This window comes from Nycticebus coucang, chromosome 7 (genome assembly GCF_027406575.1).
Source record: "Nycticebus coucang isolate mNycCou1 chromosome 7, mNycCou1.pri, whole genome shotgun sequence".
Classification (NCBI taxonomy): Eukaryota; Metazoa; Chordata; class Mammalia; order Primates; family Lorisidae; genus Nycticebus; species Nycticebus coucang.
This window is the reverse complement of record NC_069786.1, coordinates 107562498-107578656: the sequence shown is the minus strand read 5'-3', so window position 1 is coordinate 107578656 and position 16159 is coordinate 107562498. Positions and strand designations below refer to the sequence as shown.

The 16159-nt window shown below is 35.7% G+C and overlaps 1 protein-coding gene across 4 annotated transcripts in view; it reads left to right on the top strand.

Annotated features, from left to right (window-relative positions):
- The first annotated feature begins 4674 nt into the window (after positions 1–4674).
- Positions 4675–16159, top strand: part of KANSL1L (KAT8 regulatory NSL complex subunit 1 like) — a 154186-nt gene continuing 142701 nt past the window's right edge. For 3 of the 4 annotated variants that reach the window (XM_053597789.1, XM_053597790.1, XM_053597785.1), the window contains exon 1: positions 4675–4835. The gene's annotated coding sequence lies outside the window, so the exon portion shown is untranslated. Of the gene's footprint in view, positions 4836–5289; positions 5603–16159 lie in introns of those variants that run through there. The other variant, XM_053597786.1, reaches the window with a different exon arrangement.

The following is a 16159-nucleotide window of genomic DNA, read 5'->3' as shown; positions in this document are numbered from 1 at the left end:
GTGTCTGTATGATTAAAGGATTTTTTTCTTCTAAAATTTTAGAGGTGGGGTCTTGCTTTGTCACTGAGACTGGAGTGCAGTGGTGCTATCATTGCTCAACATTATGACTTGAACTCCTGGGCTTATCATTGATTACTAAGATGCTCCATTTATGTTTCATTCATAAAAAACAAAACGAAACTGCCAAACTCATATACTAATTTCCTACTGCAAGAATTGTGAAGTTATTCTGAATTCAGAAATGTTAAACTATGGGGAAAAGGTTGTGTTAGAATCAATTACACATGTTACTGGATAACTCTTGTGTTTTTTAACTTTTTCTGATATATTACACACAGCCTGTCTTCATCCTAACTATTTTAATTTTTTTCTGCATGTCTATATTTTAGACTGAAAACTTGAAATTTCAGAGTCCACCTTCATTAGAGAGTTCTTGTTTTAAAAATCAACTTTATTGAAGTATAACTCACATGTAATAACATATACTTGTTACAATTATGTTTTGATAAGTTTTGACAAATGCATGATCAAGATATAAAACATTTTCATCATCCTTTATACCTATCCCTGTCAATTCTCCCTACTCAGGCCCTAGCAACCACTGATCTGCTTTTTGTCATTATGATTAGATTTGTCTTTCTAGAGCTTTATATAAAAAGACTCATACAGTATTTACTCTCTTGTTTGTGGTTTCTTTTACTTAGCCTACTGTTTGAGACTCATCTGTGCTGTTTTATATATTAGTAGTCTGTTTATTTTTATTTCTGAGTATTACATTATATAGATATACCATAATTTATTTATTCCCTCACAGATGATAGATCTTAGGATCTTGTTACTGTTTTGAATAAAGGTGCGGTGGATATTCATATGCACAGAGAATCATTTTTGATGCCCCTGTAGTCATGGGCCAATCTGTCTTCTCAAGTTCCTACCCCTGGTTCTAAGAATTCTCTTGCTATCTACCACTACCCTCTGCCTGTTCATAGAAACCAGTTAATTATAGCTAAGTCTATCCTGAGTAGGAATTATTACCTTTAGCCCTCCTGCTTCTCCTACGTGTATTTCACTTTCCAAAACTGATCAAAAAATGAAAAGTTAAATATACTGTGACATTAGAGAACAGTTCCACAAGGCACAGAAATAGAGAGGAATAAATAGTGCTTGTCTCTTTTATGAGAAGTAGGAAAGAAAGAGCTCAGATTTTGGAGCCAATCAGGTCTGGTCTTCAAATCTAAGATTGACCATTCATTAGTGGTAAGAATCTGAGTACATTAACCTTGCTGAGGTTAATTTTTTTTTTTCACTTGGAGATTTAACATCATACTTATTTTGCAGGATGTAAAATTAAAGAATTCATCCACTCAATAAATATGTGTTGAGAACCTACATGTGCCAGGACCTGTCCAAGGCTCTGGGGATACAGCAGTGAGCAAAATAGCAAAATAGTGCCTGACCTCAGGGAGCTTATATCCTAACCCCGAAAGACAGCAAAAGTAAAATAATAAAAATCTAGTTTTCTCAGTACTATTTATTGTGATGGCCTGGAAGAAACTGAAAACCATTCTTCTAAGTGAAACATCACAAGAATGGAGAAATGAATACATGTACTCAATATCAAATTGAGATGAGTCAATCAATACTTAAATGCACATATCAAAGTAAATCTCAATGAAAATCAAGCTGGGGGATAAAGGGGGGAGGGTATGGGTATATTAACACCTATGTGGTATAGTGCACAGTAACTGGGTGAAGGGCACCCTAAGAACTTGGACTCAATCAGTATAAAAACAAAGTACATTAAAAAAAAATGTATCCCTTAATATTCTAAAATTTAAAAAAGAATAAAAATCTATGTTAGGTAGAAGTAAGTGCCGTGGAACAAATAAGAGCAGGAAAATGGGATAGAAAAGGCTGTATTTGTAACCCCTTTGTGGCTGTGAGTTCTTTGAAACTAGGTATTGATCTTTCTCCTGTATCTCTAGCATTTATCCCAGTGTCAGCTGTATATTAAATGCTGCATAAATGTTTCCTGAATGAAAGAAGTGACTGTATAAAGACCAGGGTTGAAGAGAGGAGTTTATCTCATGAAATCATTGTAATACTGCTTACCTGGACACTTTTGCATGCTTTCAGACAGGTAATAATTATGTCAGCGAGAATGGTGCCCTTTCCTTCTCCTTGTTCTTGCTGATCTTTGAGTGTTCTATTCTTAGCACAGGTATCTATTTTTTTTTCTTGGAAATCACAATGCTTTCAATGTACCTTCAGAAAATAATATATCCTTGATTAAAAAATACTGCATGCATTTTCAGCCTCTTGCGGAATGAGTAATGCAGAAAACAATTTGACAAATGGTTCAGTATGTCAATTTTTGTAATACGGAGCTTTGGTATTCTACAGTTATTTGGAAAATTGGCATGTAGACTACAAATATGTACAAAATTAAGGAATAGTGCTTTTCTACATATTTTATACCAAACCCATATTATTTTGTTAATCATCTCCCCCTATTGTTATTATTTTTGGAGTGTCATAAACTGGATATAAAAAAACGATAAATTTACATGTGTGATGGATGGTATGATAGATTGTAACATTTAAGGTCTATAAAATGTGGTACACTACATGGCTGACTACAAGCTAAAAAACAAAATTAACCTGGAGTATTGAAAACTTTCCACTTCCTATAGTTGTCTGATGAACAAATTAGATATTAATACTGCTTTATGAATTATTACTTATGCTATTACGAAGCTTAATGCCTGTGTCATTCACTATAAACTTTATTTTTTTAATTTATTATTATATTATTAATGCGATCATGGGGCACCATACATTTGACATATTTTCATCACACTGGTTAACACAGCCTTCCTGCATTTTCTTAGTTATTATGTTGAGACATTTACATTCTACATTTAGTAAGTTTCACTATAAACTTTATGAGCAGGCACTTTGTTTACTGCTGTATCGCCACTGCTCATCATAAAATATGTGTTAAATAAACATTTAGTAAATATATGGATATTTTGTTTGGTAATTATTAGTTATTTCAGAGAATGCTGTATCATCAAGTGATTTTGATGGCTCTACAATTCTCTCAGGTTAAAATCCGAATTCCTGTCATTCCAAATGTATTTAATCTAGATGACAATGTGCTTTTCTACCCCAATAAAATGATACACACAACCGCAATTCGAGCCACTTAAAGATACTATGTTCTGAAGTATCTCTTGCTGCCTAAGGTTTCTTAAAACGTCTAAATTAAATCTAAAAATTTCCTTCTATCTATCTGAATACACGCTTCTTTGACTCCTCAGACTGCTAATTTTTAAAATAACTTTTAAAATACTTTATTCATTTTGCATTTCTGTTCCCAGGGAGGAAGATAGCCTTTTGAATATGTCAAATAAATAACGAATAAATACTTGTTGATTTAATTGTTTTCACAATACACCATTAGTTTACAATTTTATGAGATGTGATTTATCATAAAAATTATTTCTGCAATGTCACGATCTACTAGAAGGACCAGGAACAAGTAGTTCATTTTTCAATTCCAGTCATCTGTGTAACGGATTATGCTTTGTTATGCCTCCAATTCCTTGGATCCCCCCCCGTCCTCCCACCCCTACTGCCCGAGATATTATCCAATTAACAAGGTTGAACTAATGGTAATTGTCATTTTGGATCTAAAATCTTACTGCATTTCACCCCCTTAATGATTTCGTGTGTAAATTAGGTGTTTAGGGAAGCCTGTAAGCTATCATTTAAGAAGTTGTACTTAGAATTCAGTTTAAAAGAAAAAAATGAGTAGCTGGGGAAATGCCAGGGTGTTGTTCAGTGATGAGTGGCGCTGTGGGCCAGGTGCGAGACTCTCAGAACTGTTTTGTGTGTCCCGGGTCAACTGTCTCCATGTGAAACCCCGTTTGTTTATTTGACAGCGCCACTGCAGAGCCGAGTTAAAGCCGACGCTACTCAAACCAATTCTGTAGCTCCTGACTCTTTATCATAGAACGACCCAGTTGGATCCAAGGTAAATATGTCACTTACCCAAGGCCCCTCGGAGGTGGAACAGACTTATGAGTGCGGATTTGAGCTCACGGTCCAAATGCAAATATACGGAGACGTACAGACTTGACAACTGACAAAGCTCTGTTAAAACCTGCCCGTTGAGTGGCGGGGCGGAAGGATCGGGGCGCCAGGAGCCATCTAGGGCCCTGGGAGGGTGGGAAGGCGGGAAGCAGCCTGACTGCCCCCAGCGCTTTGTTTTTCCTGTCACAGAGGTACAAAAATAGCAAAACTGGGGCGGGGTGTCGCCCAGCAGTGTTTTTGTTATTCCCCCTCCCCCCCAACCAAGGCTGGCACACTGGAAAGGAGAAGGAAGAGGGAGCAGCTCGGAATCCACCCTCGAGGGAGCCGCGGCACCGCGGCAGCAGGGTTAGGGCGTCATGCTCCGGCCACTTCCAGAATACTCGTAAGCGCTTCTGTAGGCCCCGCCCCCTGCCGGGGTTTCCCCGCCACCCGCTCTCATTTGCATGGCGCTGCCCCTCCCCCGTTGCCATTGGCCAGCGCCGTACCCCGCCCACTGCCCCCCATCCCCCGCCTCGGCAGGGTTCCATCCCCCGAGCCGCCTAGCGCTGCGGGCAGCGGGCAGACTGTTAAACCGCGGCAGCGGCGGCCGGGGCGGGAGTGGGGCGCGCTCTGGAGACAAGTCAGCAGCGCCCCAGGTTGGGGGGGAGGCGGGCGGGCAGCTAGAGATCACCTCAGCAGCCCCCACCACGGCCGGACCCAAGGTGCGGCGGCGGAGGGGAGCCAGGGCGCCCCAGCAGGCGAGTGGCCGGCGTCAAAGCGGCGGGCTGATGGGGGGTGGGTCTCCTCTGTCGGGGTCGGCGGCAGCGCGGGGAGGGAGAGCGGAGAGGACCGCCGGGTGGACTTGCGGGGCAGGCGACCGACCGGCAGCCCCCTCGCTCACCGAATCCTCTGGGCTAGTGGACTCTGGGTCCTCGCATAAGATCGCGCACTAGGACTGGGGTCGGACTGCAGCCAAATTTAAACGGCTAAACCTAACAGCCTTGGCAGAGCGGAGGGGAGGGGAGTGAAGGGGTGGAGGGAAGGCTGAGGGCGGACTTAGACGCAGGTCACGTGGGGGGAGGGGCTTGGCATTCCTCCCTTTTGTTTTGACTGGCGCGTGCGCAGAAGGCGGAACACGTGGTCTCTTGGACCCGCCCCTGGTCTCGGCGGCTGTTCCTCATACGGGTGTGGTGACCGCTAGTGTAGGGAATGTCTGAGGCGCAGTTGGCTCCATTAGATGTGACCTTTATTTTATTTACTTATTTCATACTTTATTTCAGATCAGCGTTGGTTTGGCGTTTAGAATTCGGTGGGATAGCGGGGAATCTAGAGGATAATTGAGGGATGGCGTTTCCAAATTTGTGTCACTTGTGGGTGTGCTAAGGAAGGGACCGGTCTTGCTGGAAAAATTGAGACTGCGTGGTGCTTGGTGCCGAGAAACCGCAGAAAGGCAGAGGCTGGCTTTGCAGCCGAGAGCGCGGGAGGTTCTTGGGATGTTTTCGTACTTCCGGAGAACTAGCGTTTGGTTAGTCCCCTGCGCGCTCTGCCCTGTGCGACCGTGGAGTATAGGGAGGTTTTGCTTTTTTCATATATATATGTATGTGTATATATATATATATACACACACACACACATATACATATATATATATATTAAAGCTTTGGGAAACATTTCAGGTTTTATTTTCTAAACTTCAGTACAGCCATGTACGGACGAAATTGAAAGAGAGTAGCTTCTTTGGCCTTTTCCTTAGCTTAACCTCGTGCTGAAGTTTGGGTTCAATAGAAATGTTTTTTAAATACTGACAGGATGGGGGGGGTTTGTTAGCGCAAAACCTAAGTGAAATGTTTGTGACAACTGCAGACAAAACTGGTTGTGTTTTCAACTAGGAAAAAGTGGCTCTAAAAAATAATTCAATACTGAAGGAAACTCCGGTGTTTTGGAATGCAGATTGCTTGAGAAAAAGGCTCAGCCGTGAGTGATGGGTCTGTGCCTTTCCAGTTCTTACTGACTAGCCCTTTCCTTGGACAAGTCACAGCCTCGCTCCTCAAATTTCTGTTTCCTCTTGTGAATAGTTTCGTAATATAGTCCCTGCGTTAAGGGATTGTTGTGAAGATCAAATGCCTTCTGTTAGGAAAGTGATTTGTAATCTACAGATAACAGAAATTTACAAGTAACATGATTTCCTAACAAATGTGAACAATGAATGAATCATGAAATAGGATATATTTGATAGTTTTCAAAATCGATTTTAGCTATTACCTGATTCTCCCTCAGTTTCTGCTTAAATAGATTAGCGTCCAGGTCTGCCACCATTTCCTTAGTTTTAATGGTTAACCTACATGGTTTAATCTGTTATTACTTCCCTTTGCCAGCCTTTGTGGAGGAATTTTTTACATGAAACTCTAATTAATCCAAATTCTGTCCCCTTGACTTTTAAGTTTACGTTTTAATTTTGTTTTGTGGTATATGCCTTTTTCAAATAATAATTGCGTATTTTGTTAAATCTTATTTATTATACAATCGTTTGGAAAATAGAAAAGAGTGTAAAAAGAAAAATAAAAATATTTTGCATTTCGTTTTAAATATTTCTCTATGCGTATATGTATGTTTTTCCCAAAACTGGGATCTTAATATGGTATTTTCATTAACTTTAACTCAGAAACATTTCCATACCGTTAAATAGTCGTTGAAAGAAGTATTTTAATATTTGCTTAACATTTCATCATGTTACTATCATATTTTAAGTTTTTCCTATTGGGAAGATGTTTGTGGAGTATTTCTAATATTTTGTTATAATAAATTTTACTACAGAAAATAACCTTTTATATGAATTTTTGGATTTTTTTTCCATTTTAGGTTTTGTAGAAGAGAAATTACTGGGTCAGAGTCTGCTTTTTGTCTTTTTTTTTTTTTTTAAGGCTCTCATATTGTCACAGAATTCCTTTTCAGAGTGTTGTATTGATTTTCACTGATCCAGTGTTACTGAGCATGTCTCCCATTACGTCTGTTCATCAGCCAGTATTAGGCTTGAAAATGAAAAACTTTGTTTCAACTTGCATTTAAATTTTAATTTCTTTAACTTTTATCTGTGACATATCTTTCTTATTCTTTCTAACTTAAGTGCTTGAGAGAAAGAAATAAGTTTCATATCTGACGTTGCAAATCACATAGTGCATGCTCAATAAATACTTGCCAGCTGGCTGGTAGTATTTACCTTTTTTATCAGTGGAAGGTCAGGAAATTGTGTCTTTTGCTTTTTGCCTTAAGTTATGAGTCCATTGTTGTTAATAGACTATTATTTAATTCATCGCTTATTCTTCAGTGAGGCCTCCCTGATGTTATCACAGTTGTCTACTGAAAGGTCCAGTAATTTCCTCTTGTCCGCTTGCTATATTGCCTAAGAACTTCATCCAGTTTTGATGCCATTTATCATGATAACTTAAGACTATTTCATTTCCTTCGCTCATTTGTCTGTCTCTATAAAATTGAAGATTTCACTTTGATTACTCTTACTTTTCTGACAATAAGATGCCTAGTGTCTAAAGTTTATTATTCACATTGTTCTTTGTAGTGCAGCTTTTATTGCCTATAGCATCCTTTACTGCTGTTTAATCTACCACGTGAATCTTACATGTAATATGTAATTCTTATTTTCATGATGTTTTTCATGTATTCATTCAGTTATTTCTTCCTATCTTGCATTCGTTTATATAGTATTAGATAGTAGTTGAAGGGGATAGAAAGTTGCTTCCTTCAGGTTTAGGGTTTACCCGTGGAGTTCATCAAGATGTAAATGCAAGAAACAGGGCTTCTTGCAACAGAAGTGACGCTTCAGGGGAAATTAGCAACAGACTTACTGACTTTAAAGCATATCATCTCTTATATTTCTATTCTTAAAGTTGTTACTGTATTACAGTGCTATAATGGAATGTTGTACATAATGTTGACCCAAGTCATAAATGCAATCTTGTTACTTTTAGTATATTCAGTTTAGAAAGGCAAGGAAAGTATATAATTTACAAGAGATTTCTACCTTTTTTTTCTTTTCAGTGTTCTTGGGTAGGGATTTTTCACTGAGCTGTTTATTCCCTAATCATGTGGAATAATAAACATTCAGCAAATGTTAATAAAAATGATAATATACTTGCCAGTAGACGGTGATAAAAATCTGAAGACAGTGCATAGTGGAAAATTTTCGTACTTCATGTTATTTTTAGGTTCTTATGAACATTTCTACATTGATGTGAAAATCCATTTATAATATTGAGGCTTTGTTAATATATTTTAAATGTTAATGAACTTTTTATTCATTCATTTGTAATGAAGCTTTTTTCCTCCAGGACTGTAAGACGAAGAATTCTCAAGTATGTTAATTTTAATAATTTTAAAAAATTTACTTAGTAGTAGGTCGTTAATCAGGGTTTCAACATATGAAGTTAAGTTGAAGCCAAAATGTATGGACTGAGCAAATGTGATAGTGCACTCTCAATGTAGATTTTTGCATCTAAGTTGAAGTACACACAAAAAGACTTTTCATTTATATCCTATGAGTCATACACTTAGAACTGAAAAGTAATAATTCTGCTTGAAGTATGATCTGTTTGATGTGTTATGTGGCCACCCAAGTGGCTTTATCTTTAATTAAATTCTTTTAGTCTTCAAAGAGAATTCCTTTTTAGGCATAGTTTTCAAAGTGGAAGAAGTTCTTGTTTATGAACATCATTGAATACTAAGTAGTGAGTTAAACGTATCCTGGTCATGCCAATTACTCTGTTTTCTGCTGTAAATTGAGAATTCCATAAAGTGGCATAAAGAAATCTCAAAAAGAGAACACTGTATTTTGTATTCCTACCTTTGAAGTCAGAATTTTTGAGACCCCTTCTTTACATTTTACTAACAGTGTTTAAAAGAGCTTCTTGGCTTGGTGCCTGCAGCTCAAGTGGCTAAGGCTCCAGCCACATACTCCTGAGCTGGTGGGTTCGAATCCAGCCTGGGCCAACCAAACAACAATGACAGCTGCAACCAATAAAGCTGGGTGTTGTGGCAGGTGCCTATAGTCCCAGCTACTTGGGAGGCGGAGACAGGAGAATCTTCCTGAGCTCAGGAGTTAGAGGTTGCTGTGTGCTGTAATGCTGCAGCACTCTACCTGGGACGACAGCTTGAGGCTCTGTCTCAAAAAAAATAAAAATACAAGGGCTTCTTATATTTTGTTAAAAGAATTTGTCTTCCTACTCTTCTATTAGTGTGGGTCAGCTCACTGAAACACATGTAAGTTATAAGTGGAAATAATTTAATATTTGACCCTACTTCAGGTTTCTTCTCTTTTAAAATACTGTTAGTATTCTAAACTTTAGGATAAATTTGCCTTCTTTCTGATACTTTCATTATATTTTTTTCTTTTTTATTGCTCGGCATTTATGAGAAGTAGGATTATCCAATTTCAATTAAAACAGCAAGTCTAATGTTCAGGGATAGATTTAGATATACTGTTTCACATGGACACTATATGGAATATTTGTTTGCATTCTAGAATATAAATCATAATCCAAATCTACAGCAGTAGTTTAGGGCATAGCAATTCATATTTGGATTTTAATTATTAATGTACATTCTTGGGAGAAAGGGTATTTTTTACCTAGATTATTGATTTTAACTCTGAAGGTAGACTAGATTAACAGATTTTTTATTTTTCTTTAGGAAGTTTGTAAAAAATTATTTGGAACGTGTTGCCTACACATTGATTTGAAAAGACCTGATTATGAACTATCTGGACCAAGTCAGTAATGTTTGACTTTGTAATTATCTCACTATATACATGCAGTTTTTAAGAGTGACAGCTTGTTCATGATATCCCAAGGGATTAGATTACATTTAATTAATGTTCAGTTCACACGTAAAAACAGTTTATAAATATTAAAAATACAGATTAGGCCACTAATGGAAACATTCTGAAGATAACAGGGTAAAGCCTTTTATGTGTAGTACAGTACAGGCCCTTTATCCTTGAGGGATATGTTCCTGGACCCCCAGTGTGTACCTGAAAGCACAGATACTACCAAGCCCTATATGTATTTTTTTCTAGATATACATACCTAAGGTAACATTTAATTTATAAGGTAGGCATAGAAAGATTAATAACAATAATCAATAATAAAATAGAACAAAACAATTATAACAGTATACATAAAGGTATGTGAATGTGCACACATTCTCGCTTGTTCTCTTTCTGAAAATATCTTATGGAACTGTACCCCTCTATTTTCAGACTTTGATTCAGACTGTGGGTAACTGAAGCCATAGAAAGTGAAGCCATAGATGGGAGGCGACCTATTGCAGTACAATTCAGAATAACTAATACTTTCCTTAATTCATAGTGAATGTTCTTTGGATTAAATTATAGACCTCAAATTAGAATTTATAGTGTAAACTTAACTTTACAGTTCCCACATTGTTTTTACTGGATTAATTTGATTTTATTGATATTAATGAAATTTAATATAACTAAAAAGAAAGAAAAAAATTGATTCTTTGTAGTATTAAAAATGTTTTTATTTAAAGTCATAAACTGTGACTTATCTTACTGAAATTCTCTCTCAGATTGGTATTTTTTATGAGACTTCTTAGAAAAATGGACATCTGTTGAGATTTGGATTGTTTACTGTAGAATTGTTTACTTGGTGGATTATCTACAACAACTTTATAAGACTTTGCTTTTTTGTTTGTTTTTTTTGCCACCCATAAAACTTCTGGCTTGTTCTTGTGCAAAAGCATTTTTTTTTTTTTTAGTTGAACTGGAATGTAAGTTGAAATTGAATGTAAGTTATAAAGTATAAAAAGGAAATTTCTACCCAAGAAATATAATTGGTCTTCGAATTAATCTAAAACTACTCTTATTGACAGAGAATCAAGATTATCTAGTTGCTTTCTCTGAAAGAGAACTGATACAGTTTTGCTTCTAAAACCTGTTAGCTTGATATTTTAGTTTCTGTATGACAAAAACAAGTTTAATTTTTTTACCAGTTTCTCCCTGCTGGGTTCTTTGAAGTCATATGCCATTAGACTAAACTCTTTAGAAAAGTGACTTCTCATGCCTTAGAATCATAGGTATGTGGGAAATAAATAATCATTAAAGATGATGTCTGGAGTAATGCAGTGGAGTTATTTCAGCAGCTGGAAAGACATTTAGGTTTGGCTAGGATCTAAATACTCCCCTCCCTCACTTACGTATATAATTAGAAACCCGAATAATTAGAAATTAAATATTAATAGGAAGATCAAGATGCTTTTCAGAAAAGCTGTTCGAGGATTTGCCTTTTCCACATTCTTTATGTATAGCATAGAATACTATAGATGCCTAAAAATATTACATAATAGATTTGGCTGAAAAATTGGGTGACTGAAATATTATAGTTGATGTTTTGTTCCTGGTTACTTAGGGGGTTTATGTACTTTATTAGGCTTTGTACTGGCCAGTGTAGTAGTCCCTAACAACGTGTGATTAATGAGCCCTTGAAATATGGCTACTCCAACATTGAGATTGTGCTAAATGTAAAAATAAACACTGGATTCGAAGACTTGACATACATATGGAAGAATATAAAATATTTCAAGATATTTATTTTTAACATGGTAATATTTTGTATATACGGGGCTAAATGAAATTAAAATTAATTTTCCCCTTTTTGCTTTTTAAAATACATCTAGTAGAAAGTTTAAAATTACATTTTTCTATTGGATAGTAACATTCTATACTAATATTTCCTAACTGTTTTGTCTTTACACTCTTCTTTCACAAAAATATAGCTCATGAACCTCCTTTCTTGAAATTTTAAAATAATTTTATCATTTTTGAATAGTATTCAAGAAATATTTATTAAGCGTCTGCTATGTGCCCCCAAATACTGTAGGATACAGCAATGAAGGAAAAAAATGCAGAAGAAAAAAAAAAACCTACCTTCATATAGCTTTTATTCTGTTAGAAAAAATAGGTGATAAAATAAGTAATTTTTAGTAATTTTTTTTTTTTTTAAAGGAACCAGCTCCAACAGTGTTCTTCTTCTATGTTTTTGTTTTTTTTTTTTTTTTTTGTAGAGACAGAGTCTCACTTTATGGCCCTCGGTAGAGTGCCGTGGCATCACACAGCTCACAGCAACCTCCAACTCCTGGGCTTAAGCGATTCTCTTGCTTCAGCCTCCCAAGTAGCTGGGACTACAGGCGCCTGCCACAATGCCTGGCTATTTTTTGGTTGCAGTTTGGCCGGGGCCGGGTTTGAACCCATCACCCTCGGTATATGGGGCCGGCGCCTTACCGACTGAGCCACAGGCGCCGCCCTTTAGTAAAAATTTTTAAATGAACTATTTCTGTGTAATTATTGTATGTAATTTCATATATAATAGTCTTCTCATTTATCAATTGACAGTTTGTCATTATTGTTTTAAATATTTCTTCTGTTCTTTCTCTTCTGCTGGTATTCCTGTTACGCTTGTTATACCTTTGTAGTTGTCTGACAGTTCTTAGATATTCTTTTCTGGTTTTATTCCATCCGGTCATTGTTCTCTTTGCTTTTCTGTTTTGGAGGTTTCCGTTGATACATATTCAAGCTCAGAGCTTCTTTCTTGGCTATATCCAGTCTGCTAATAAGCCTATCAAAGGAATTATTCTAGAAGAATGAAGAATGCTAGAGTGTTTTTGCTATCTAGCATTTCTTTTTGATACTTTCTTAGAATTAAAAAACACACATTGGCTTTTTTTTCCTGTTAGATCCCTTAGCATGTTAATCATAGTTGTTTTAAATTCCTGGGGTGATAATTCCAACGTTTCTGCCATCTATGAATCTGGTTTTGGTGCTTGTTCTGTCTCTTCAAACTGTGTTTTTAGCTTTTTAGTATGCTTTATAATTTTTGTCCAAAGTTAGGGATGATGTACTAAACACAAGAAACTTTAGTAAATAGACCATAATAAGATGCAGTGGCAGGGTAGATGTTCAAGTGCAATGATTAGGTCTGTCTTTTAGTGAGCCCATGCCTCGGGGCTGTAAATTTTTCGTAAGTGCGTCTCAATTTTTCTTATCTTTGGTAGGTCAGAATAACTGGAAGAAGCTGGAATTGGGTATTTCCCTTCTCTAATGTGGAAGGCAAGAGTATGTTTGTTGAAGTTAGGTATTTCTTTAATTTATGTGTAACTTTTAAAAAGCAAGAATTTTCAACAGATTTCTTAAAAACATGTCATTAGTTCTTTATTCTCATCATACTTGATCTCTGTAGCGTTTGATACTTTTTAAACACTTTGGTATCTTGATTTTATATACTTCTGGATTTTCTTCACTGATAACCATTCAAGTGTCCTTTAGGGCCCATCCTCTTTTGTAGCTCCTGTTCTTGCTCCAATAGAGGAACCTCCAGTTTTGGTCCTAGATTCCTTTCTCTTCTTTGCTTCTACTGTCTCCCAATAAACTATTTCCTGGGTTTTAAATAAAATTTATATGTCAGTGACTCCTCTTACTGAAAACTTTGGACTTGTTTGTGTAGGTACTTCTATTTAGATGGCTAATGGACACTTCAAAAGCCGTATATCCCAAACAGAACTTCTTATTTTTTTCTCCTTCAAACTCCGTCTCCCGAAGTCTGCCTCCTTTCAGAAAATAGCCCTACCCACCATGTAGTGGCTCAAGCCAGAAACCTAGGAGTCATCCTTGATTCCTTTCTTTCCCTTACACCCTATAAAATGTTGTTCATTAAAAGTGTTGTTGACTCTACCTTGAAAAGTGTTCTAAATTAACTCAATATTTTTATTTCTTTTATGACTTCACTAGTCTAAGCAACCACTACCATCTCTCATTTGGATTACTTCAGTGGCTTCCTAGCTTGTCTCCCTGCTTCCATTCTTCCTCCATTACAAATCGTTTGTTTATAGAACAGCCAGAGTAATTTTTAACAAAAATGTCAGTGAAGTTCTCACCTAAATTTTTAGTGGATTTTCTTTGATTTATATAAAATGTTCATGGTTTGGCCCTTATCTACTGTTCTAATCTTTATTCTCTCTCTGGCTCATTATGTTGTAGTCATATTTGCCATTTTTGTTCCCATAAACACACTAAATATATTTCTGTCTTAAAGTTTTCTATTATCTTTTTAGCTTGGAAGGCACATACCCACATTCTTGGTTAGTTTGTTATTGTCATTTCAGATCCCAGAGCAGAAGTCACCAACAGGGAGGCCTTTTCTCATCTACAAATCTAAATTTACTCCTAGCCCAATGTAGTCATATTCTATACTCTATTTAATTTTCATAAAAACTACTTAGGGAACACTTTTTTACCTAATATTTTCTTATTTATTCTGTACCTACCATTTGCTAGAACGTAAGCTCTGTGAGGGTAGAAACCACATTTGTCATTCTCACTGCCCTCTTTGTAGTACCTAGGATGGTTATCTGTCACGTGTTGCTCACAAATATGTATGAACTGAATTGGTAAATGTTTGGTTTTAGATTGAATATATACTAAATGGAGATTAAAAATCTAGCTTCTTCTAAAAATAGATTATTTTTATGACTTCATTTTGGCTATCATTTTCTTCATTTTCTGGTTTTAAAAAAAAGTTAACAGGCTTTTACCATACTTTTTGGATTTTTATTTTGCTTTTGAAAGATGAAATAGTTTTTCAGCTGTCATTCACAAACATTTCTCTATAAATAATGTCTTGTGGTATGGATGGTCTTTATGCCCCAAATGAAAACCAGATGATATTACTTGTAGCTACATAGTTTCACTGTCTTGTTTTTAAATTGGCTTTTGAGAACTAGAGACACATTTAAGCACTATAAAAAAAATTGTGATTATAGGGAATATAGTTTATGAAACTAATGGAGACCAGACCATCTTGAGGTGAATTTGTACAATTACTATTTATTATTTTATGCTTTTTAAATTAGTTTTCTTTCTTTTACATTCTGCCTTTAACCAGTTGTCCACTGTATATGTTTTAAAACTGTACAGTGGTCAAAGACATTATTCATCATTAACCTGAATGACAGATAAACTCAGTGACTTTAAGTAGTATGCACATCTAATTTCTACTAATCATTGAACACATACCTTCTGAATATACTACATATATATATCAGAAGCTTCCAAACTGTTCTGTTAGAAATAATTTTTAAAAGTTTATCTTATTTAATATTTATTTCAATTTTTAGGAAATCCAATTTATCAATCTTTTATGAATAATGCTTTTGGTGTCAGATCTAAAAAAATCTTTGCTTAACACAGTGTCACACAGATTTTTTTTTTTTTTTTGAGAAGTTCTATAGTTTTAGGTTTTACATTTAGGTTCATGATTCTTTCCAAAAGATCTGACCTTTCTAATACAAAGTATTAAGTATGTATTAAGGTTCGTTTGTTTTTTATTTGCATGTGGTTGTCCAGTTATCCCAGAACTATTTGTTTAAAAAAATAAAAAACTAATCTTTCTATACTTAATTGCCTTTGCATCTTTGTAAAAAAAAAAAAAATCAGTTGGCTATATGAGTATGTGTCTTATTTCTGAGCCTGCTATCTTTCCATTGATTTATGTGTTCATCCTTTTGTCAATGCCACACTATCTTTGCTACTATAAATTGATAGGTAACATGAGTCCTTCACCTTTCTTCTTTTCCAAATTGTTTTGGCCATTCTGATTCGTCTGACTTTCCATATAAATCTTTGAATCACCTGTCAATATCAGCAAAAATTTTGTGAAGATTTTATGTTTGAAATTATAGATCAATTTGAAGAGAATTAATAGCATAATGATAAGTGAATAATTAATCCATGAGCACATTGGATTGCACTATTTATTTAGGTATCTTTGACTTTTTTCATTGATGATTTATATTTTTCACTATCTAGATCATGCACATATTATTAGATTTACATCTATTTTTGAAGGTATTAGAATTATTTCTGTTTTGAAAATTTCTATTTCCAGTTCTTTATTTCTAGTATTTAGAAATATAAATATGTTGACCTTGTGTTGGTTTGAGAGGTTTTATTTTTGTATATGTGTGTCTTCTTTATGATTTTCTGTGTAGAAAACCATGT